The sequence below is a fragment of the Toxorhynchites rutilus genome, chromosome 1 (assembly GCF_029784135.1).
Source record: "Toxorhynchites rutilus septentrionalis strain SRP chromosome 1, ASM2978413v1, whole genome shotgun sequence".
Classification (NCBI taxonomy): domain Eukaryota; kingdom Metazoa; phylum Arthropoda; class Insecta; order Diptera; family Culicidae; genus Toxorhynchites; species Toxorhynchites rutilus.
In genome coordinates, this window is record NC_073744.1 from 116,782,537 (window position 1) to 116,805,655 (window position 23,119).

Sequence of the window (23,119 nt, forward strand, 5' to 3'; positions counted from 1 at the left end):
TAACGCGATTTTTTTTACGCGGTACGTATCCCCCGCGTAAAAAGAAACCTGGGTGTACACTAATAAATCTTCAATCGTCCATGCTACTACTCCATGTATTTGTTTCCAAATCTAAAGCAATGTGGAAACGCATGGTTGATTGCTCCCTTGTGGCCGTCGATTCATCAATATATTATTGATTTTTTTCTCTCAAATATTGTTGCGATGCTGTACCTCTCACCGTGCCATAAATATTTATGTAACCACAGCATTTATCTTTTTTTTTCGCACATGGCAAGATAAATACGGACAAGTTAGATAGCAGAAAAAATCAGCAGCCAACAGTCTGGTCAGCCATTGGTAGCTGGTTTAGAATGAGCAGTACCAGCAAAAATGTAAATCAACACTCCCGTCTTGCGAAATTCAACTGGGTGTGTATATGTGTCTGAAAACTGTCCTGTCTCGTGGTGTGTACAAACATGGATGGCGCAATGTCCTCGACGAATGGGTGTCCACCCATGAGCTGCTGCTGTTGGTGCTTGTGCTTGGTGCGGCATGAATAGAAGAAAACCGTATATTGAGGTTTCTAGGTCAGCCGCAGATACCAGAACAGGGCCACTATCGGGCACTGTGGCACAAGTTCTCCGGCAACCAAAACGAGGGCGGGAAGGGAAAGGAAGTAAACGTCTGCTCACGGATTTGCTTCCTTCATTCAGTCCGCAGTAGATCGGTAATGAGGTATGGCAGATGATAGGAAGGGGCAACTTTTTGCAATAAATATTTGAGCATCCTGTAAAAGTGCTTTAGAAGCATTGCATTTCAGTCTGTGGGGAAATATCAGGGAAGTAATGTCTAAGAGTTACCGTATGGTGGAATCAGTTATTCAATAAGCGCAACTGTGAGAAGAGCTTATTTGTGAGATGAATCGTAATTTCAAATGCGATAAGGAGTTCGCGTTGGACGATTTGCGAGGATGAAAACAAAACTTAGATTAAGGAGATAGTACACTATAAACATCATAAAAAGTATGTGATTTTCGCGATTTTTCAACGAGAAAGCAAATTACTATGATTAATCGGATAACACAGTTTTATTAGGTATATATTACTTAACAAACAAAAAAAATATTGGTATCAATTGGACTGTCCCCTAGCCGCAACCGGTTTGTTGAACCCAAAACCTTGTAAACGATTGGGAGTTCTACAAATCTTCCTATTGGACCGATTTCAACCAATGTTTTTTTACGTCATCTTGGATATATTTCCTGTCATCGTACCAAGAATTTTTTCAAAATATTGATTTTTAACGAAATAGCGACATTTTTTATAAAAAAAATGCGTTTTAGCGTCAAAAATTCAGACAAAAACATTCACCAAAACTTGATTTTCCAAAATATCAAAAAATCCTACGTACGATGTGGGAATTTAGCGGAGCTAATTTAGCTAGAACTATTTCATCAAAATCGGATCCGCGCTCCTTACGCAAAGGCTTAGGTCCACTAATTGGCTTGTAACTTAAAAACGGAGCATCGGACAAATCTAAGACAAAAACTATAGTAATTTTTTTTTTAGTTTTTTCAAGTTTCCATAGTGTACTACCCCCTCAATCAACTGATTTAATCAATTACTATTCACACTTTTTGCAACTGCAATGAAAGAATATGTCCCATATTTATTCTACCCTAACAAGGTTAACTTTTTCAAGAATAGAGGAGTTGGAGTTGTTTCGTTCATCATTCAATGTGATATGAATATAAGTCTTTGAAATTTACATGATGTTTCTTTTCTTGTTTTAATTTCACAAACTAATTCAACAAGCGTTTCAATGAAGACATTTTTGTGACCTCATATTTCTTTTGAAGAAAATTTCAGAAAAAAAAGTGTTATTTTAATCTGTTAGTGATTTTTGTTTTAGGGAAAAGTCAGCTGCTATAAGCTTCCTGAATTTACGTATTCTGGCTTTGCTGACGGAAATAGATGGCTATTATTATAATCTAGGGTATCTCCTTGGAGATTCGTTTCCATCAAATCCTCTGTGAAAAATATGTTTCACAAACTTATACCATTTTATTGTGTACCGCAAATTTTTGTTGGTGTGATTAGCATTCAATTTACATTCTTGCCACACAGTAATAAAAATAATAGACGAATTAACACGTTCGTCACCCCGTCACCCAGATATGGGTAACACTTTCCTCGTTCAAATTGAATAGTATTTCTAAAAAGAGTTTGATGGAATAGCACCTAAGTGTAACTATAGGATATGTAGAAAAATAATAAAATTATAACCATATTATTATAATGTTTATACTATACTTTTTATTAACTTATACTGCGGATGTGCGGTGCAATTTTTTACGATACGCATATAATATAAATTTGGCATGTGTCATTGTTGTTAATTCGTCTTCAAATTGAAGAAAATATTGATAGAGTATGTATAAGTTGTCTACAAACTAAGTTTGGTCTTCATTCAGTGATGTATTCGCAAGTTGGGTCCCGCAAGGAACTCAGAAACGTCGCGTTGGGCGACGGATGTGTTAAGAAGCAGGTGGGCTACTAATCTCTAGGCCACTTAGGTCGTACAATTTGACAGCTCTAGGCTATTTTGTGGGGTTACTTCAAGCTTTTGGTCTGTAGGAATACACCAGCCACGGATGAGGCCTTGGAGGACAATATTACACAGATGAAATACTAGCCGCCAAGTTTTTTTTCCCACTCGTTTATTTATTTAGGCTCGTTTTTTTCCAGCTGTGACAGAGCCGGGGTTTAATCGTGTACATGTTACATGTTTATGGTTTCTATAAATTGTAAATTACACAGTAGCCATTTCAAGACGTAAGAGTGTTCCATCTGTATGGTAAATTGCACAGTAGTAACCATTTAGGCGTAAGAGTATTCCTTCTGTTCTTCCATTATTCAGCAGACCGAATAGCGGAAATAGTTGATATGATCATTGTTATGTTATTAATGGCACAACAGCCCGATGTTTTTCTTGTTGCAAGCAGAGCTTGCATGATGATTGTTGCGTGGACGTTGTTATTATATACCAACACAAAGATAATCAATTGGGGTCCTAAGTTTTGAACTCACGATCGATCGCTTGGTAAGCTAACACGCAACCGATGTGGCTACGAAGACCCCCAGCCGAAATAATTGAATTAAGTAATGTAAAGAATTGAACCTTTCAAATGAATCGCCTCAGTCGTAGTTGCGGTCAGCGCTTGCATGATTTTTTTTCAAAAAGTAAATGACAGATAGCTATTTGTCTGTTCGTGGATGTCCCTGCAAATACGAGAGCTTTTTCGGATTGTTGAAATGTTGCCAGAAATGACAGAGTTTACGATAAATCCCGATAGGTTGGTTGTATCATTTTTTTTCCATTAATCTGGTAGTGTGAGTCCTGAATATGATCAGGAAATGCGTCAGGATGTCCAGTCTGATTACTTTATTTCCCACTCAATAAAACTTTTAGCATCGCTTCTTGATACTAACCCTGTTCTTTTAAACGGTTAATAAAATGCGGTCTTAGCTATCTGAATGTTTGAATCACTTCGGTACATTGACTTATACAACTCTATTTAACTCTTCAATAATACCCTTTCAACATATTGAAAGGTACGGTTCAAAGCTATCTCTTTTGTCTACAGATATCAGATATTAGGTATTATTCTATTTTCTGCCTTCTGTCTTTTCCGATTTCTGATCCTAGTTTTCGATAGCTAACGCATTTCGTGCCAACTCGTCTTAGAAGTTGGCAGCACCATCTCAGATAGCAGTAGAAACGTTGTGGGTGCAAAGACTTGGGTCATTTAAGCGACTTTGCATACTTGAAATATTAAAAAAATATTTAGATTACCTTTTGAAAAGGGGCAAATTTTTGTTCTTAATTTTTTACAACAATCTATATATTTAATATAAAATTCTAAAAAAAAATATCAACAGCCCTCACAATTTCCAACAACTCACCCATACATCGGAAGATGGGCACTTTGACAGGAAAAAAATGTTTTTCCAACAATAACTTTTTCATGTTTTCTTCGAAAAAATACAACTAATTAACAACTAATTTTGTTTAAAGTCAAGATAGCGATATGGTATATTCGACAAAATTTTAGATGCTACTAAATTATGAACTTTTGTCGAAGACGTCAACTTTATATCTTCTATAGTTTCTGGAATATATGGCATTTAGTATACTCATGTAATTTTGGGAAAAAGAGAAAAAAATAGATTTTTCGGATCATCGGTTAACTTTGAAAAATCATAGCTCATAAAATAAAGAAAACGCCTCTCTGATTTTTGGATATGTTATGTAGAAAATCCTCAGCTTCCAAGAAAAAATATAAAAAAATATAGCGCCATTGGTCCCGAGACCATGAAAACTATAAAAATCAAACACGATTAATCATAACGAAAACTGATTTTAATTAATTTCAATTTGAAACTTTTTCTATTATTATTATTATAAGAAGGAAAACATTCCTCGCTAGCGCTCGGTCGTAGCTAACTAAAGCATCGTCTCCTTCATTTCAAACTATGGAATACCTGTTTGCTTGTGAGAGACCGCCGCTTCCAACGGCGGGTCGGCGGCCGATTTGGATTGCGTCACCTCGGCGGCTTGGAGCCGCATCGCTTCCTTATCCTCCTTGGATGGGGACTTCATTCCCCTCACATTGACCTCAGAATAAAATCCATTACGACAAAACAAGTTCATAATAATAATTGCGCTGCGGTGGCATTAATAAGTTAGTGCCATTTTTTATAAATTTTTTCACATTTTCAAGGCATTAATGCTTTAAATTTTTCATCTTTTTTTTATCTGCTTGATTCTCGAACTATTAAATGATCTCTTAGCCTTGAAGAGCAATACGGAGAGGAAAGAAGACGCCATGTTAATTGTCCACACACTTATTTGTAAAAATGACAAGGGAAACTTCCAGCATAGTTTCAAATTTCCTCATTACAATTTTTAATTTTACTTCGTATTTTTGTTGCTCTCTCATGTTGCACGTTTTAACACTTTCATCGCCCCGTCACCCAAATCCGGGTGACGAGTGTATTTCCTGGGAGGCCCCGTCACCCAGATGTGGGTGACACTTTCATCGTTGAATTTGAATAGGATTTTCAAACGGAATTGGATAGAATATGCACTTAAAAGGGAAATATGGGATATGTAGAATATTCAAAATCAAAAACATAAAAACTATACTACTTTTAAACGGTAGAATTTTAACCCCCTTCCTGTTGACCGATTGATCTAAAATTTGGAACACGCCTTTATCTCTGCTGTTGTTCTAAAACTGCGTATTCCATGATCTTGAAAATCCAAAATGGCGGACTACATATTTTATTAAAACCCCATCATTATGGGTATCAAATGAAAGGGCCTGACTAGTAGAACTAGTAGAAGTTATTTATAAAAATGCAAATTCAAAATGGCGACATTTTTTTCAATTCATCTATATGGGTATCGCACGAAAAAGGTTTGACTAGTAGAACATACTTATTTGTGAAAATGCAAATCCATGGCGATGGCGATGTATGTTTCTATTTCAAAACCCCATCAATATGGATATCAAATGGAAAGTCCTGACTAGTGACATGAGATCATGAAAAATCCAAGTTCAAAATGGCCAATTACTTTTATTCATACAACTCTCGTATAAAGCGATTCCACCCCAAATCAGTCAGCTGCTGAACCGACCTTCTACGATTTTTATGAAACTTATTACCTAAACTTACAATTTTCTTTATTATATGACCAATTAGAATTACGACTGTTTTTTTTAAGGACGTAATTAAAATGATTGATCTTTCTTTCAAAAAATTGTAACTCAAAAACCAGATGTCTGATTGAAATATGATGTTTGGAAAGTTATTGGAAAATCAATAAACCGGTACATTTGAAATGTACTGTTAGAAAATCATTCTCAAAAATTGAACTTAGTATTAAAATCTTTTATATCTTTATGTCGTCTATAGTAAATTCTTCTAACATATCGTCCAGGTCTTCACTTGCGTATAGTTCCTCAATATCCGAATCGGAATTCGATGAGATAATACTCGAAATTTTTCTTCTAGCGCTTCGCACTATTTCGTAGTCACTACTTCCCTCGCTTTCAGATGTACTATGACGACTTTTTGGAATAAACAGAGGCCTAATCGAGTTGCGCGATTGATATTCTCATTATCAAAAAAAAAATTGCGTCATTTGTCAAAAGTGACATATGTTCATGGTATGATATAATCACAGATTCTTCGCAATCGATTGAACAGAGTATTCCGTATTCTCCATCGAATCTATATATATATATATATATATATATATATATATATATATATATCGCACGAATGGATAAATGGATTTCTGTCTGTCTGTCTGTCTTATGAACTCGGAAACTACTGAACCGATCGACGTAAAAAATTGTATGTAGGGGTTTTTTAGACCGGGAAAGGTTTCTACGATAGTTCGAGACCCCTCCCTCCTCTCTAAGGGGGGGCTGCCATATAAATGAAACACAAATTTCAGAATAACTCGAGAATTAATGAAGCAAACCAATCCAAATTTAGAATGTGGAGGTTTTAGGGTGCAATAAATATTACTATGTTGGATAGACACTCCTCCCTTCTCTCTAAGGGGGGACTGCCATACAAATGAAACACAAATTTAAGTATAACTCGAGAATTAATGAAGTAAACGAACCTAAAGTTGGCATTTGAAGGTTTTAGGGTGCAATAAAAGTTTTTAGGCTGGATAGACACTCTTCCTCCCTCTCTAAAAGGGGGGGGGTGGCCTGTCATACAAATGAAACACAAACTTCAGCATAACTCGAGAATTAAGCAAGCAAACGAACCCAAAGTTGGCGTGTGAACGTTTTTGGATGCAATATTTTTTTCTATGTTGGATAGACACACCTCTCCCCTCTCTAAGAGGTGGCTGCCATACAAATGAAACACAAATTTATTCATAACACGAGAATTAATCAAGCAAACGAACCCAAATTTGGCATATGAAAGTTTTAGGGTGCAATAAATGTTTCTATGTTGGATAGACACCCTCCCCCTTCCTAAGGGGGGTGGGGACTTCAACCAAACATGACAACTGAAAATTTTCGGAAAACTCTGAAGGGGAATGGGAAAATTCGGAAAATTAAATTCCTATATGTTCTATAATTACACAGTGACAAGCGTCATAGTCCAATCGATGTTTGCGCCAACGAAATTGATTTTTGTTCGAAAGTGGAAATGGATTTTAAAGTGATAAAACGCACTCTTATATCTTCTTCTATCTATATAAATAAAAATGGATCGCCGAATGTGTTGATAAGAGCAAAACTCGAAGAAGGAATTATCCGATTTAGGAATATCTTCATTCTATCATATTTTCTGTATCAAACATTTATTCGATGTAGCGGAGAAACATATTATTGCAAGTGATTGAAAAATCATGAACAAGATCTGGAGCTACTGGAGGCGAGACGCAACATTGCGATGGCAAGCTTCATCGGTGATCTGATTCAGGGAAACATCGACTGCACTTCGCTGTTAAGTTGCATTCACATAAACACCCGCCGTCGTAATTTACGCTCACAGATTTTCCTGCATATTCATCCCTCACGAACCAACTACGGACATAACGAGCCCATGCGAAGGATGAGCCGAATCTTCAACAGATGCTACGATGTGTTTGACTTCAATATTTCGCGTTTCAAAAATAAGTGTAGTTATCGTAGTGTTCTTAATTAATGTGAATAGTGCAAGTATAGTCTTTGTCATTGGGGTGAATATTTTACCGGTTGACTAAATAAGAAGAATTGTATCTGAAAATAATCTGATATTATAATGACGAGTTATGGTAGAAGTCCTAGGAAATTTATATTAAAAGTAAATTGTAAAGGGTCAACTAGAAGATGAATCAATGAACAGTTCTGCGATTGGACCCATGATCGTAAGTAAGAAAACGTGAATGTTTGGAAGTATTGATAACAAAAAATAAATTTTGGGCGGGACGAAGTTTGCCGGGACAGCTAGTATAGCAGTAGGTTGATTTCATTCGGATTCAACAGAAAAGAAGTCCTGAGTCGGTTCCAAATTTATTATTATCGTTGCCCTCTTATTTCTCTAGCGCACCGATAGTTGAATTTCCGACCGAATCGCTCTAGGCGACGAAAGTGTTAACGGCAAATCTGATCATTATTTTCCACGGACTGAGTTTGACTGGAACCCTCCCGCTGGAAATCACTCTAATCACACATTACCATTCGACTAGCATCAAATTTTAGCAATAGGACTAAATAGCCGAAAAATGTTGGTAGTCCCTAGCACCTAAGTCTTCATTACCAGGAAGAGGAATATGCCTTGTGAAAAATACAAACATTCACACTCGCTGATTTGCATCCTGAATAATTGTTCCAATACTTAGTTTTTTGGACGACTTGGTACATTCTTGTACATTGTGATCCCTGCAAAATTAGTCAGATTCGAGTCAGAATAAAAATACACATACATGCAATAGAAGGAAGCGAAATTCACCATGAAAATCAAACCCTTGAGGGAGTTCCGGTAATCGATCAAATATAAATTGTATATTGTTTCCGGTTGCCAATTCAAATTTTGGATTGTCACTATCATCTATCCAATAACTAAGAAAAGTCATTCTCCGATTCCGCTCGATCGACCAAGCCGTACATTCCAAATCCAAAATAAATGTGGAAGCCGATAGCCGAACGCTTGCTCCCGGTTTATTTTTCTCCTGAAACAAACTGGAACACGACAGCACTTAACATTTCCATTAAAATGCTATTTGCTGCCTTCATCTGCATACAGTTTCGCATCATACTCCCCGTAATTCCCTGCACCCTCCATCCCTCCGCCCAGTAATGAAATTTCTCGTCCCAGCAAAACATCGTCAACACATATTTTTCCATTTTCCCGGATTACTTCTTCGAGTGGAAATGCAAATTATGCTATTTCGTGCGTGCGAATGCAATATGACAACTACTGGGAAGAGGGGCAAAGGGGAATGTTTGTGTGCGATTTCTTTTGGAGCGCTTTCCCGCAAGGCATAAATTGGGTTGGTTTTTATGGCCGAGAAAGCTCGATGGAATGTTGAACTAACCAAAACCAAGAAAGCAAGAAATTGGCTGCCTTCGCTAAATTGGATGCTTTATTTACATTTCACCGGCAGTCTCCGACATAGAGACCCGCTTTTTAAAGAGAGTTTGGCGCATATGATTCACCAGAGGCGAAAGTAATTATATGGAAAATATTAATCAGCACCCCCTTTTAAATTTGCTTCCATCCTTATATCGAAACAAAATGTTCAAAGTTCAAACATAAGGTATGAGACGAAACAGACGAAATATAACGTCTAGTGTTATTTTATATAGACCCTGGTTAATCGTTTTGATGCATAAGAAACATTTATTTTCAGCTTCACACAACAATGCATAATGTACAATTTATGTTGTCTTACAAGCACTTCCATCATATAAGAATGCTTGCTCGTATATTTTCCGTATATGAGGCTAATAGAGCTATCACCAGAAACAGAATAGAGGCAACATGAACTAACGCGTCGGATTTCTTGGACATACTTCACACCAACCATCCCATAACACGACTTGTAAAATGCTTTCATCAGCAAGACTCTGTTGATGTCATATAACATATGAATAACTTCCACGATAATATTTTATTTTTCCCAGCGTTACTGGCCAGGAAAACACATTTTAGTTGCCGAACACTTATTTTTATAGCGTCTACATGTTCACATATCACGTCGAAAACAACTTAGCCGAATAGAATAAATGGAAACCTGGTAAATATGTTGCGCGCTGCTAGAAGAAATAACGACCAGATAAAAACGCTGCTCTTGAGCAGCTGAGAGTCTACTTTCGCCGAACATTACCTCTAAAGTTGTTTGACAAAAATGGATGCTCACATGCTCTTTTCTGGAACAAGATTTTCCTATCACTGACGAAATTATGTTTGGCTCCAGCCCCTCTTCACACCACTTGATCCTCACGAAGTACTACTACAACACTTGTGTCCTTTTTCCGCTATAAACTTACTTCCTCTTTTACTTTTCACAATAAAAAACCCAATCACTTTCCTTTTTTTTCCGTTCCGAGAGCCTGACCCCATTACTATTTGCTTACCGAATTGATGTGGACACACCCGGGCTCAGGGATAGAGCTTATTCCTACAATTTTATCTTGATTTCCCAACCGCCGTGTCTTTTACTGCGTGTTTTGACGACTTGATAAAGTTTATCCCCTAGAAAGGCTTCCCAGAGGGAAGGATAAAATGAAATTGGTTCGCACGTTCTGAGAGGCACAAGTGTAATCTAAATGACGAGAGGCTCGTTTATTGGACCAAGCATGTGCAAAAGTTTGAAAGAATTCTAAATGAAAATATCTTGCTCAACTCTTTAACCTCAAAAAAATGCGTTCATTTTGGTGCGGTGACTCAATTTGATACAGTTTAAAGATGAACTTCAAATGGGCTGCGTACAAACATTGCAAACACGAGTTTCAACATAAAAGATAGCCTAATCGATACAGACACTTTGAAACCACAATCATAATGAACTGTTTCCACCGCATCAAAAAACAACCAATCAATCACCCAAAACCGCAAAACGGAGGTGGTTCCATTGAATTGACTGGTTGTTGCTGCGGCAATTCTAAGACAAATTATATTAACTTCCTACTAACTTCATCTCAATGTATAAAATGAGGGGCTTAGAACGAAAGGGGTGTAAGTGATTTGATCGATTTCTCTACATCGACTCTCTCTTTGGGTCATAACTTAGCTGCAAATACATTCCCAGCTGTATTTACCAATGTGGAAAATAGGTCAGAACCTCATCTATCGGATTCTATAGCAAACTTAAATTGGAAACAAAAAAAATGATTTTTGTTCCTAATTAGGCACTTTTAGGGTACAGGACATAAAAAAGGTGTGGTCTAAAAAAGTTGTTACAAAACAGAAGTCCGGCTAGAGACCTTCAGGACTGTTCACGGGTTTCAAACACCCTCTTCCATGTGGTCTTCAGGGCATGAGGGCGTTCCTACCCACAATGGGGCAACTCATAGGGGGGAAGGACGGTGTTTCGGGCTTATAGGTTTCATGTATAATATTTTCTATTACTCACGGCACTATGGTATGAACTGCCAGTCACCGGATGTTGCGGCTCCAATACGTTGTGGAAAATTCAGGGAAAACGGTACTGCGTCCTGGAATTCGATCAGTGTTGATCGAGTGGGAAACTCTTCCAACATTAGCTCGGGTAACACTTCCACTACTCGCACTCGCACGTCACACGGAAACGGACTCCTATTTTTTTCTCTTTGCATCGGTTTTATTAAATTTTTCCGCGCGCTGTTGGTATTTTCCCCATTCACGGCTTTGGCACTCCCAACAAAAGTGCTTTTTTCAGATCTTTCCCGACATCTCGCTTCCCTTCTCTCTTTCCTCGAAATCCTTTCTCCCTTTCCCACTTCTATGTCATCCTCTTTCGTTTTTCGTTGAGTAGGACAAGAAACCATTTCTGATTACCCTAAACATCGCAGGTCGGTTATATGGAGATGTAACAAGGAATGACCTGAAAACGGAACATATAACTTATCCGTCGACGTTAAGATGGCGCTAGTCGCTGTCATAATAATAAAAACAAATAATTAATAGTCAATATAACCCCCTTTGGTCTCGATAACCAACTGACAATGCTTTGGCATACTCTACATGTCCTGGTCCAGCCAGCGCCAAGCCTTCTTCAACGCTATCCACACCTCTCACGCAGAGATCACGAGTTCAATTCTCACTCCCGACATTCTTCCAAAAATGGAGGTAAAATGACGAACCAGCCGAAATGTGTTGAAAGTCACTATAATACAGAAAAAAAAAATCTTCAACACTGCAAAATAGTTTTGTTTGTTCGTAAAGTCAGTTTTGTCCACCTTGTTGTTCAAAATCGCCCATAAATTCTCAATAGGATTCAATTCGGAGCTTTGGGATGGCCACACTATTGGTTTGATCCGGGCCGATCGGAAGAATACTGCTGCTTTCTTCGCAGTATGCTTCGGGTTATCTTGCTGGAAGGTGTAGTCTCATTTTTAGCATGGATCCTTCCAGGTTCTCGCACAAAATGTCGATGTAACCATCGGCAGTCATAATACCGTTGACCTGCGCCAAGTTTCCCACCCCAGCCCACGAGAAACAGCCCCACACCATGATGCATCCACCACCGTGCTTCACAGAAGAGCTCGCGTCGTTCTTCCGCCACACTCGGAGTCGCCTTTTCTTGTTAAGCAGCTCGAACTTGGACTCGCCCGACCAAATAACACGCTTCCAGAACTCCGGCGGCCGGCGTGGGCCCTCGCAAACTGAAGTCCTTTTTTTTGTTGGTGTTGCTGATCATCGGTCTCTTTTTGGCGAAATGGCTCTTCAGGCCCCGTTTCACCAAGCGTCGTCGAATGGTGCGATTGGAAAGGTCCAGATCCAACCTTTCTTTAATCGCCCGAACGATCGTTCTCTATACTTCCCCGATGAATAGTGTTTCCGTTCTTTCATCAATCTCACGTTTCGGTACTCTTCCCGGTCAATCGGCCAAGCTGCCGAGCATCTGATGCTTTCGAAAGACCAGCAGGACCACATCACGGCTTACCCCATACTTCCCAGCAATGTTTCGTTGAGGCTTCTTACGCTGGAAATCACGCACAATCAAATTTCAGACCTGTGTTGAGATTTGCTTTCTACCCATTTCTCGGAAGGTTCCTGAGCGTCAAAAACACGAAATTGACTAAACAGCTACGAAAAAATATGTTTGTGTCAGATGTAAACAACCAGCTGTCAAAACCGAGGGGTGCATCGATGAACAAAACACGGTTAAACAAATTTACGCAAGTGGATTTTTTTATGTCATACTATAAAAGTACCCATTATATCAAACGGGAGTGGATTTTTGTGTGCCAATTACTGTCGTCAAGTCACGAAATGTATTCTACAACATTGTCAACGTTTCGGCACGAGAAATTTTGTTTGCAACAAAATGTAAATTATAAATTTTTCCTTTAAAAAATCGCTGAGCAAAAAAAAACTTAACTTGTCCTTATTGACGCTGTAAACTAAATGACAGATCTCGCTCAAACTTACCATTAAGACCCCTGACAGTAAAATGAAAAAAAAATGAAAAATGTTCAGCGGGAAATTTCCGGTGTTTATTTGACAGTTTTGAGGAACAGGTCGAAAAAGTTAGAGGAAACAAGAACAAGATATTTGATCAGTACCATTTGTACACGTCAATCTAGCTGTATCTGTCAAAATGCGCCACGAAGCATGATTGAGTTCGCAAAAAAAACTGTTAGTCCACATAATCACTGGACTAATATAATGAAGATTTCTGCATAAAGATGTTCATCCATTTATTGTAGATTCTTATCTTTTCTAGCACTTAACATGAAAACAGAAAAGAAATAGTTAAAACAATTACAAATACTGCAAAATTAACGATGCTTGTTTTTTCTTGTTTGCTAAAATAATTTATCACTGGTTTTGACAGTCACCATTTTGCAAATGCCTAGTATTATTATCGACACATGCAAATGATGTTCAAAGGAAACTTATACCCCAAATAATGTGAGAATTTTCATTATTCAATTATTTATAATATTAAAGTTCAGTAGATTCACATTTAACAATGAAGTGTTCGAAAATTTAAACAAAACGGTAGGTAATTAAACAGACGGAAGCAGGAGCTGAGAAAAAATAAAATGAATCATATTAACTCTAATTTATAACTTACATCGGAACAGTATTTAAAAATCTGTAAAATCTGCGTAAACCTTAAAAATTTTAGTTTTTTTTAAATACGATCACGACTAAGTTTTGAAAAGGGCTTATGAAAAATAGTATCATTTCAGAAAATAAAGCATGACGCCAAAACGGGTTATTTGATCGAAATGTTGTCTTAGCCAAAGTTACTAATTATAATTTTGCAGTTCTGGAAAAAGTACCCACTTGAAACAATATTTTTTGACCGAAAAATATTGAAAATAAAGTTTGAAAATGGCATATATATAACTTTTTTAACCCTAAAATTTTGATACAACAAAGCCCATATTGTTTCCAACAACTGTTTTTTCATTTGATCCTGGGCAAATGAAAAATGATTTTTTACGGTATTTCTAGTATTCCTAACTCAATAACTATAATACCTACAAAATTCTTGTAAAAGGATGAAATGTAGGAAAATAACAGGATTTACACTTATCGTTGGTCTTTTAAAAATACACAACTGCACTGTTTTCTTCTCAATAGCTTAGTCGAGAAAGAGGCAGAGCGCTGAAAGTGCTCGCCTTTTATTATCTAACAATCCTTACTTGGCTTGTTTGCTATATGAAGCGCCGTTTTGGCGCGAGCTAATCCTATTGGCTAACTCCTGATAAACATAGTCCCTAACGGAAATTATTCAAATTTTCATAAAAAAGACCTCAAATTATGGTGTCTGGTGTCATCTCGAAAAAAAATTGAGCTGAAACTTTGCACACGTCATTTTTATGGACCAATAAACAAAATATACATGGTCGGTTTTTGAAATTTGACATGACCATTTCGCTGCCACCTTAATGGGTATACATATACATATTTTTGATTTAGATTTTTTTTTGTTATATTTTTTTAATGAAAACATAAATTCAAGAACTCTACATGAACTGATGATTGCGGTTAGTGACCATTCTATCCTGGATTCCTCGAGTCGAGAAAGACGCACCACGCTAGATATGAGGTACAGACTAGGGGGCGTAGCTGATCAAGGGTCAGCTGCATCCCAATAGGAAGTATCCCGAGTCGGGCACACGTACAGAGCATTGGAGAAAGAAACATCCGAATTACGAAAACACTTGTAATACTAACCTCGAGCCAACCGCGAGTAATCGGTTACATATTACTAACATGGATAATAAGAAAAATTGTCAAAGTATTGAACTCCCGGCCCCGTGAGGCTAACGCCATATGAGCCTTGATAAAAATATATATTTTGGGGAAAAAAAAAATTCAAGAAGCCCAAAAGGTCGATTCTCGGGCAAAATTTTTTTTTAGAGATGACGCCAGATCTCGATGTTTCATGCATTTTTAAGTGGCATCGGAAAAAAAAATCAATTTTCCAAATTTTGGAAGATTTCCGAGGATCAAAAAATCAAAACTTTGAGCGCTTCGAGGCACCCCTAAATCATGTTCGATTGAGCTGAAAATTTTGCACAGGTAATTTTTTGGGCCAATAAGCAAAATGCACATGGTCAGTTTTTGAAGTTCTATGATGAAATTTTTTCCATACATCCATTGCCACCCTAATACAATTACCAACAATTACCAATTACTAAGTCATCCATACAACGGAAGAAGGGCACTGCTACAGGAAAAACGTGTTCCTAACAACTTGTTTATGTTTTGTTTGAAAAAATATTATTAATGTTTACTCCGGGTTCGGATAGAATTAAGTTCAACTTGCTGAAAAACCTCCCTGATGTGGCGAAACATCGCTTGTTGAATTTATTCAATCAGTTTCTGGAGCATAATATTGTTCCAGATGATTCGAGACAAGTGCGAGTTATAGCTATTAAAAAACCCGGAAAGCCCGCGTCCGACTTCAATTCGTATCGCCCAATAGCAATGCTGTCTTGTATACGGAAATTGTTGGAGAAAATGATCTTGTTTCGCCTTGATCGTTGGGTTGAAACGAATGGCCTACTCTCAGATACACAATATGGGTTCCGCAAGGGGACGAATGATTGTCTTGCGTTGCTTTCTTCAGAAATTCAAATGGCTTACGCCGAAAAAAAACAAATGGTTTCAGTATTCTTGGACATAAAGGGGGCCTTCGATTCTGTTTCAATAGAGGTTTTGTCAGACAAATTACACTCTCGGGGTCTGCCGCCTCTATTGAATAATATGTTATATAACTTGCTTTGTGAGAAACATTTGAACTTTTCTCACGGAGATTCGGCAGAAAGTCGGTTGTCTTACATGGGCCTCCCCCAGGGCTCATGTTTAAGCCCCCTTTTGTACAACTTCTATGTAAGCGACATCGACAATTGCCTTACACAAAATTGCAGCCTAAGACAACTTGCAGATGATAGAGTGGTGTCTGTCGTAGGATCAAACGAATCCGACCTGCAAGAACCCTTACAAGATACTTTTAACATTTTTTCAACCTGGGCCATTGGGCTAGGGATCGAATTCTCCACGGAGAAAACAGAGATGGTGGTTGTTTTCTAGGAAGCATAAACCAGCAAAACCAAAGCTTCAACTTTTGGGTAAACCGATCACTCATGCTATGTCATTCAAGTATCTTGGGGTCTGGTTCGACTCCAAATGTACTTGGGGGGCCCATATTAGGTATCTGATTAAAAAATGCCAACAAAGAATAAACTTTCTCCGTACAATTACCGGTACCTGGTGGGGAGCCCACCCCGAAGATCTTATAATGTTGTATCGAACAACTATTCTCTCAGTGATGGAGTATGGCAGTTTCTGTTTTCAATCAGCTGCCAAAACACACCTCATTAAACTCGAGCGAATTCAGTATCTTTGTCTCCGTATTGCGTTGGGATGTATGCCCTCAACGCATACCATGAGTCTCGAGGTTTTGGCAGGCGTACTCCCACTAAAAGATCGCTTCAATTTATTATCTCTTCGGTTCCTCATCCGGTGTAAGGTTATGAACCCATTGGTGATCGGAAATTTTGAGCAGCTGATCGGGCTAAATTTTCATTCTGGATTCATGACTTCATATCATGAATTCATCTCCATGCAGGTTGATCCTTCTTCGTATATTCCCAACCGTGTTTGTTTTCCTGACTACGTCAATTCCTCTATACATTTTGATCTGTTCATGAAGGAGAAAATCCATGAAAATCCAGATTATCTTAGATTGGGGATCGTTCCTACGGTCTTCAATGAAAAGTATGGGCGTATCAATTGTGATAATATGTACTTTACTGATGAGTCATCTGTGAATGAGTCCACAGGATTTGGAGTGTTCAACGAATTTTTTAGCACCTCCTATAGTCTCCAGAATCCTTGCTCAGTGTATATTGCTGAATTGGCAGCGATACACTGGGCTTTGGACAGCGTCGCCTCACGACCTGTTGAACACTATTACATTGTAACGGATAGTTTTAGCTCTGTAGAAGCTATCCGTTCAGTGAGGCCGGAAAAGCACTCGCCGTACTTCCTTGAGAGAATACGAAAAATTTTGAGTGCTTTATCCAGACGCTGTTATCTCATTACCTTTGTCTGGGTCCCTTCTCATTGCTCAATTCCGGGTAATGAGAGGGCTGACTCATTAGCAAAAGTAGGTGCAATTGAAGGCGATATTTATCAGCGTCAAATCGCCTTCAATGAATTTTATTCTTTAGTAAGCAAAAATACCATCGCTAACTGGCAACGCAAGTGGAATGAAGATGAATTTTGCCGGTGGTTTCACTAGATTATCCCTAAGGTTAGCCTCAATCCGTGGTTCAAAAGTCTGGAATTGAGTCGGGACTTTATTCGCACCTTCTCCCGACTCATGTCCAATCACTGTTCGTTAGATGCACTACTCTTTCGTTTCAATCTTGCCAGCAGCAATCTCTGTGTTTGTGGCCAAGGTTATCACGACATCGAGCACGTTGTTTGGTCGTGCGAGGTGTATCTGGTCGCCAGATCGAATTTAGAAAACACCCTTCGGGCCCGAGGAAGACAGCCCAATGTGCCGGTGAGAGATGTGTTGGCTCGGTTAGACCTTGATTACATGTCCCATATATATGTTTTCCTTAAAGCTATCAATCTTCGTGTGTGATTGTCCCTATATCCTTATACCCTCCTTTCCTTCCTTTGCGGGTAATTCGTCCCCTTGCTATAAATAGTAGAATAAGTTGAAATGTAAAAACACTATAGATATACGAACAGATTTAAGAATTAAGTGTTCATCAACATTGTTACAGTTTCCTTATAACCCATCCTTCTCCTAAAAATATGTCACCCTTCTAAACTCGAGTACAGCGCGAGTAATCGGTTTTTCACCTTACTAACCATAGATGTAAGAAAATTGTTTATATATATAGTTTTAAAATTATATTTAAGAATTCGGCTCCTTTGAACTTAAGTTACTGAGCCTGCAAAAATAAACGAATTAATAAAAAAAAAACATTCTCTTGCCTCCTATATTCTCAGTTATTTTTCCCTGTGGGTGAAAACGGATGATTTTCGTCTCAAATCGGCGAGCATTTCGATCTCTGATTCTAAGCCCTTCAATTATTAAATTCATAGGTCATTCCGTTTCTCACAGCCCACTCTACATTCGACAAATAATCCGAGAAACATGCTACATCATCGAAAATGAAAGAATTGAACAGACTGTAGATCATTATAACAGATTATTTATTTGCGGTGATTTAAACATAAATTTGCTAGATGAAAAATGTGACATTGTGTAAGATTTCTCAAAGTCTTTTCAAAAATGTGCAGGGGCAGGTGATCTCTCTATCGTCTTCCTGTCGACACTCCTCCCCCTCTCCAAGGGGGCTACCATGAAATGAATCATTCGGGAATAGGAACAAAAACAAGTAGTTAAGCTGCGAATATATTTTTATTGTTTTTCAAAGTACTCGCCACGATGATCGATACACTTTTGCATGCGCTTAAACCAATTTTCAAAGCATTTATTTCAATCGACACGAGCCTTTTTTTTTGAGCGATTGTCAAATTATGTGGGATCCAACGTGAACATAATTTTCGCACAACTAAGTGTTCATGTTAAATTGCATATATGCTGGTGGAACTAATGCTTAGGGATGCTTCAATCTCACAATAGGTTACATGACGATCTTGCTTAATCATTTCGTGCACAGCATCGATGTTTTCTGGCACTACAGTCGATTTTGGACGACCTTCACGAAACTCGTCGGACAGCGAACTACGACCACGATTGAATTCACTATACCAGCGATACACAGTGGTTTTTGATGGAGCTTCATCGCCAAAAGTCAAATTAAGTTGATTGACGCACTCTTGTTGTGATAATCCTCGTCGAAAGTCGTAAAAAATCATCGCACGAAAATGTTCACGATTCAGTTCCATTTTTTTGCCGAGACCAAGCTTTCAACTAAATATAAAATAAACAAATAGCGTCCGTATGACAAAATGTTCTGAGTACGTATATCGTCAAAAATGTCAAACTTTACGATGGAACCGTCAGATGGACTCACATGACATCAGTGTTGCCAATTCCCGCAATATAAATAGTGACCCTCGTATTTATGTTGTCACGCTGGCTTCTCCGATCAAGCAATTTGTTTCTTGAAATCTTATCTATCCAATCGTAGGCTGTACATTAGGGTGCCAATGAAAATGATCATCTCAAACTTCAAAAAGTTGCCCCATAAAAAATGTTCACCACCTCAAAAAAAATAGCCAAATATCAGCTCAATCGGACTTAAGGGAGAGTGGCGCAAAGTGGTCAAAGTTTGAGTTTTTTGAAAATCGAAAAATCACCCAAGGGGAGAGTAAAGGAAATCGGGGTTTTTGAAAAAAAAATTGATGCCAAATGTCCTAAAATTGCATGAACGTCGAGATCTAGTGTCATCTCATTTTGCCCCAAACAAGAAAGTAATTTCGAATGCGAATTGATCGTTAGAAACAAACAAAATTCCTGTTTCCACTTCTATAATATGTGAACAGTTGTTCAAACTTTTTGCGAAAAAAAAGCGATTTGTCGAACATATTAGATCGGATAAAAAAAATCACCTTAAATAAGATGCGCGCAAAATTACATCCAAATGGCAACCGGTAAAGAAATTTCTGTTTTATTTACTATTTTCACCATTTGACATTTTCATGCATAATAGGGTGTCTCAATAGCTTCATATGTTCTAAGAATAGGATAATCAAAAGTAACAATTGTTTAAGTTAAATTATCGAAATTTAAGCATTAGTTCATTTTACAAACAGGTCGAAACCTCCCATTAGAGACATATTGCAAATAAATGGCCGATACTGTCACATGGCAACGCCCGAGCAAATGTTTCACAAACCACGGTAAATAGTTTTAAACTTCTCCCATGTTTTCAGAAGTTCACTCTCAGATAGTTATCATGATGTTATCGAGCGTCCGTATGCCTTTGCACTAGTAGAACCTCGTTGTTATTACTATGGAGACGATTTGCGAGGGCTCGTCGTGGTGAATTGCGATTCAATTGAACAAGTACTACTAACTAAGTTGAGATACATTGAAGTTGTTATTAGAAACGATGTATAATTATTCAATCAATGATGTTGATTAAAGTTCAACTTTAAAGTAGGGATACCATTTTTTCCGTTGAACACTCATACACATAGAATTCGTTGAATGAAATATGGTAATAATGGATGAAGAAAAATAAATGAGATTTTTTGAAGAACATTGTATCGTCCCGAATTTCAATATTGGTGGGGCAACGTAGAAGTACGAGAGTGCTCAATAATAAAATATTTGATGAATAGATTATTTTCCTGTCAAAATCGAAAACAGCAGCGTTTTGCTATTGTGGTATAAATTATTGAACATCATACGCTCTGAATTAAATTTTCATATTTGTTTTCCGAGGACTATCCACTTTCTCATTCCCAAGCGTTGATTTGAACCATTCTCTGTGCCTGGAGATATTTAGTCAAGGTTTCTTATGAAATTGTGTATAATAAATGTGGTATTAAAATTTTCATGAGCAGCACGATTTGTTAACCAAGTGAATTAAAATAATCACCAAATTTTCAGAATGTGGAGAGATTTCCAAGAACTTCAACAAAACCAAGTTGTTTGTAATAAATAAATAAACATCCAGCATTACATAGTCGAAAATATCTTGTTTCAATTTGAGATTGTCGTTTATCACATTTACTAACCTTATTCATTGATTCAGAATTCGACAAAAAATACAGCCGAAATGTTTACTCCAGTGGTTGTCTTAAGCCGATTGCTTTCACAAACAGCTTCACGAATCCTTTAAACCACACAAATCCACAAAAATACTTATCTACCCTATGGCGAAGTTTGGCATAAATGGCTTTACATTCATTCCGGAACGGCACAAACCAATTTGAACGACAGTAAAGTTACACTCCTTCCATATCCTCCAATTGAATGCGTCTGAATTTTTAACTGTTTAGTTTTGCTTCGGCTTGTACACTTTCTCCAAAACGGATTTCCTTTCCACTGACCTCATGTACACACACATACACACACACCCGGGTCACGACACTTTGATGCAAAACGATTTTCCACTGCAAAACTCGCCGACCGCTTGCGTGCTCAATTTCTTCTTACAATTTTCTTACCGCTTCTTTCACTTCTTAAGTTATTATTTTTGATATTATAATTACCCGTGTTTTTCATACCACTGCCCCGGTAAAATGGAAAATATATCTCACGAAATCATGCAACCAGCATTAAACGGGTGGTGTATACTAGCTGCTAGCCAGAAGCCCCTTTATTCCTTGGCTTTAAACAATTTTTAATACCTTCGTAATGAGCCCGACTCACGCGATCCTTCCGAGTCCAACAACTTTGTCTTTTTGCAAATGCCCTCATATAAAGCAGCAGAGCAGAAGGGAGAGCACAAAAAAAACTTTCACACTGGCCCTTTCTTCTTTTCACTAAATGTGGCCAAAAAGTTGCTCATCTTCACCACAGCATTCACACGAAGACCAACGCTTCAAAAACAGTAGGTGTCCATCAACCACCCCGTAATAGAGGGGTACGCGTCTTCCAAACTTCCCGAAACGTGACCAGCTGTAGCAAGGATCACGAGCGGACTGATGTACACGCGACCGACTTGTGCAGACATTCAGGCGCGCTCCAAAACCCCAACTCACCACCCAAGACACCAACACAAGCTCCAATGCGCACTTTCGAACATCTCCATCAAGCACACACCTAAATCCTGGCTAGGAGGCACGCGATGGGTGGATGCTGTACCCGACGGGTGTTTTGCTCCGTTCTTCTCGCTATTGGCGTGCCACTAGTCAAAAAAGAATATTGTCTTTGACAATTGATCTGTACCGCCGTGCAAGTGAGATAGCACCTTCAGTACCTTTTCCTTCATGTCAAATGAACACGTTTTCTCATTTAATTTGCTCGATACAATTAATCTCATTATTTCACGCTCCAATTATAAAATCGTTGAACACTCGGTAAAGGTGTAGCTGCACTAACAATGCGTTCACAAAATCTAGATGACACCCACTAAGAACACTTTCAATAAGTTTACCCTTATTCCAAAGTTTACTCCTTGCATCCCCAAAGTGCTGGCAGCATTCAGAAAATGCGTGACCGCAGATGTTGAAAACACGACACTCACTCATGAGCCAACAGCGGCGAAACCAAGGCTGCACCGAAACCTGGAAACAATCAACCTCTCCCTCTCTTTCGTGATTAACGCATACTCTCCGGGCTCCGGTTTCGAAAATGAACTTTCGAAGAGAACACAAACCCGCGAAGGCATGGTCCACGTGCGACGCTGCGCAGACTCCGAAGCCCATCCCATGGCATGTGTTTGTTTTGACTTCTATGCCCCTCCATTCGGCAGCATCGCCAATCACTACTGATAAGAGCCCCGTGATGGGGCTCGTATTCTTATCAGGGTGAACCTCGCTGATATGCTGAATAGTTTGTGTGAGAGTTGACTAAATGAACCACAGTGTTCATGTGCATAATTCCTTCACCGCTGCAGGAAGGATTCTGAGGATTTCATTCATTCTTGAAATGTTGCAGTTACAGCAGGGAATACCACTGGAAACATCACTAAGACAGAAACAAGTGCATCGTCCTTCACCCACTTTTAACACCTGGGGAGTGTAACATTGACCGACGAATGCGTTTGTCATGCGTTTAAGTGATATGTACGAATCAGAAATCAGTTTGTTTGCAGTTTGTCATATGGATATACAAGCGTTAATGCATGGAGAAGCTCAGGGAAAATATGCTTTTTGTAACATGCGAATGCATGAGTACTGATAATATGCCATATATTTTGGATGCAATTATTTCCAAATAAAAAATGTGTAGCTAAGAAAAAACAATCAAAACTGAGGGGCATTCCCAGAGTTGTGAAAAAATA

The 23,119-nt window shown here is 38.2% G+C and overlaps 1 protein-coding gene across 6 annotated transcripts in view; it reads right to left on the bottom strand.

Annotated features, from left to right (window-relative positions):
* Positions 1-22,346, bottom strand: part of LOC129763463 (acetylcholine receptor subunit alpha-like) — a 427,268-nt gene extending 404,922 nt beyond the window's left edge. For all 6 annotated transcript variants that reach the window (XM_055762548.1, XM_055762549.1, XM_055762544.1 and 3 more), the window contains exon 1: positions 20,907-22,346. The gene's annotated coding sequence lies outside the window, so the exon portion shown is untranslated. The remainder of the gene's footprint in view (positions 1-20,906) is intronic.
* Positions 22,347-23,119: the final 773 nt, after the last annotated feature.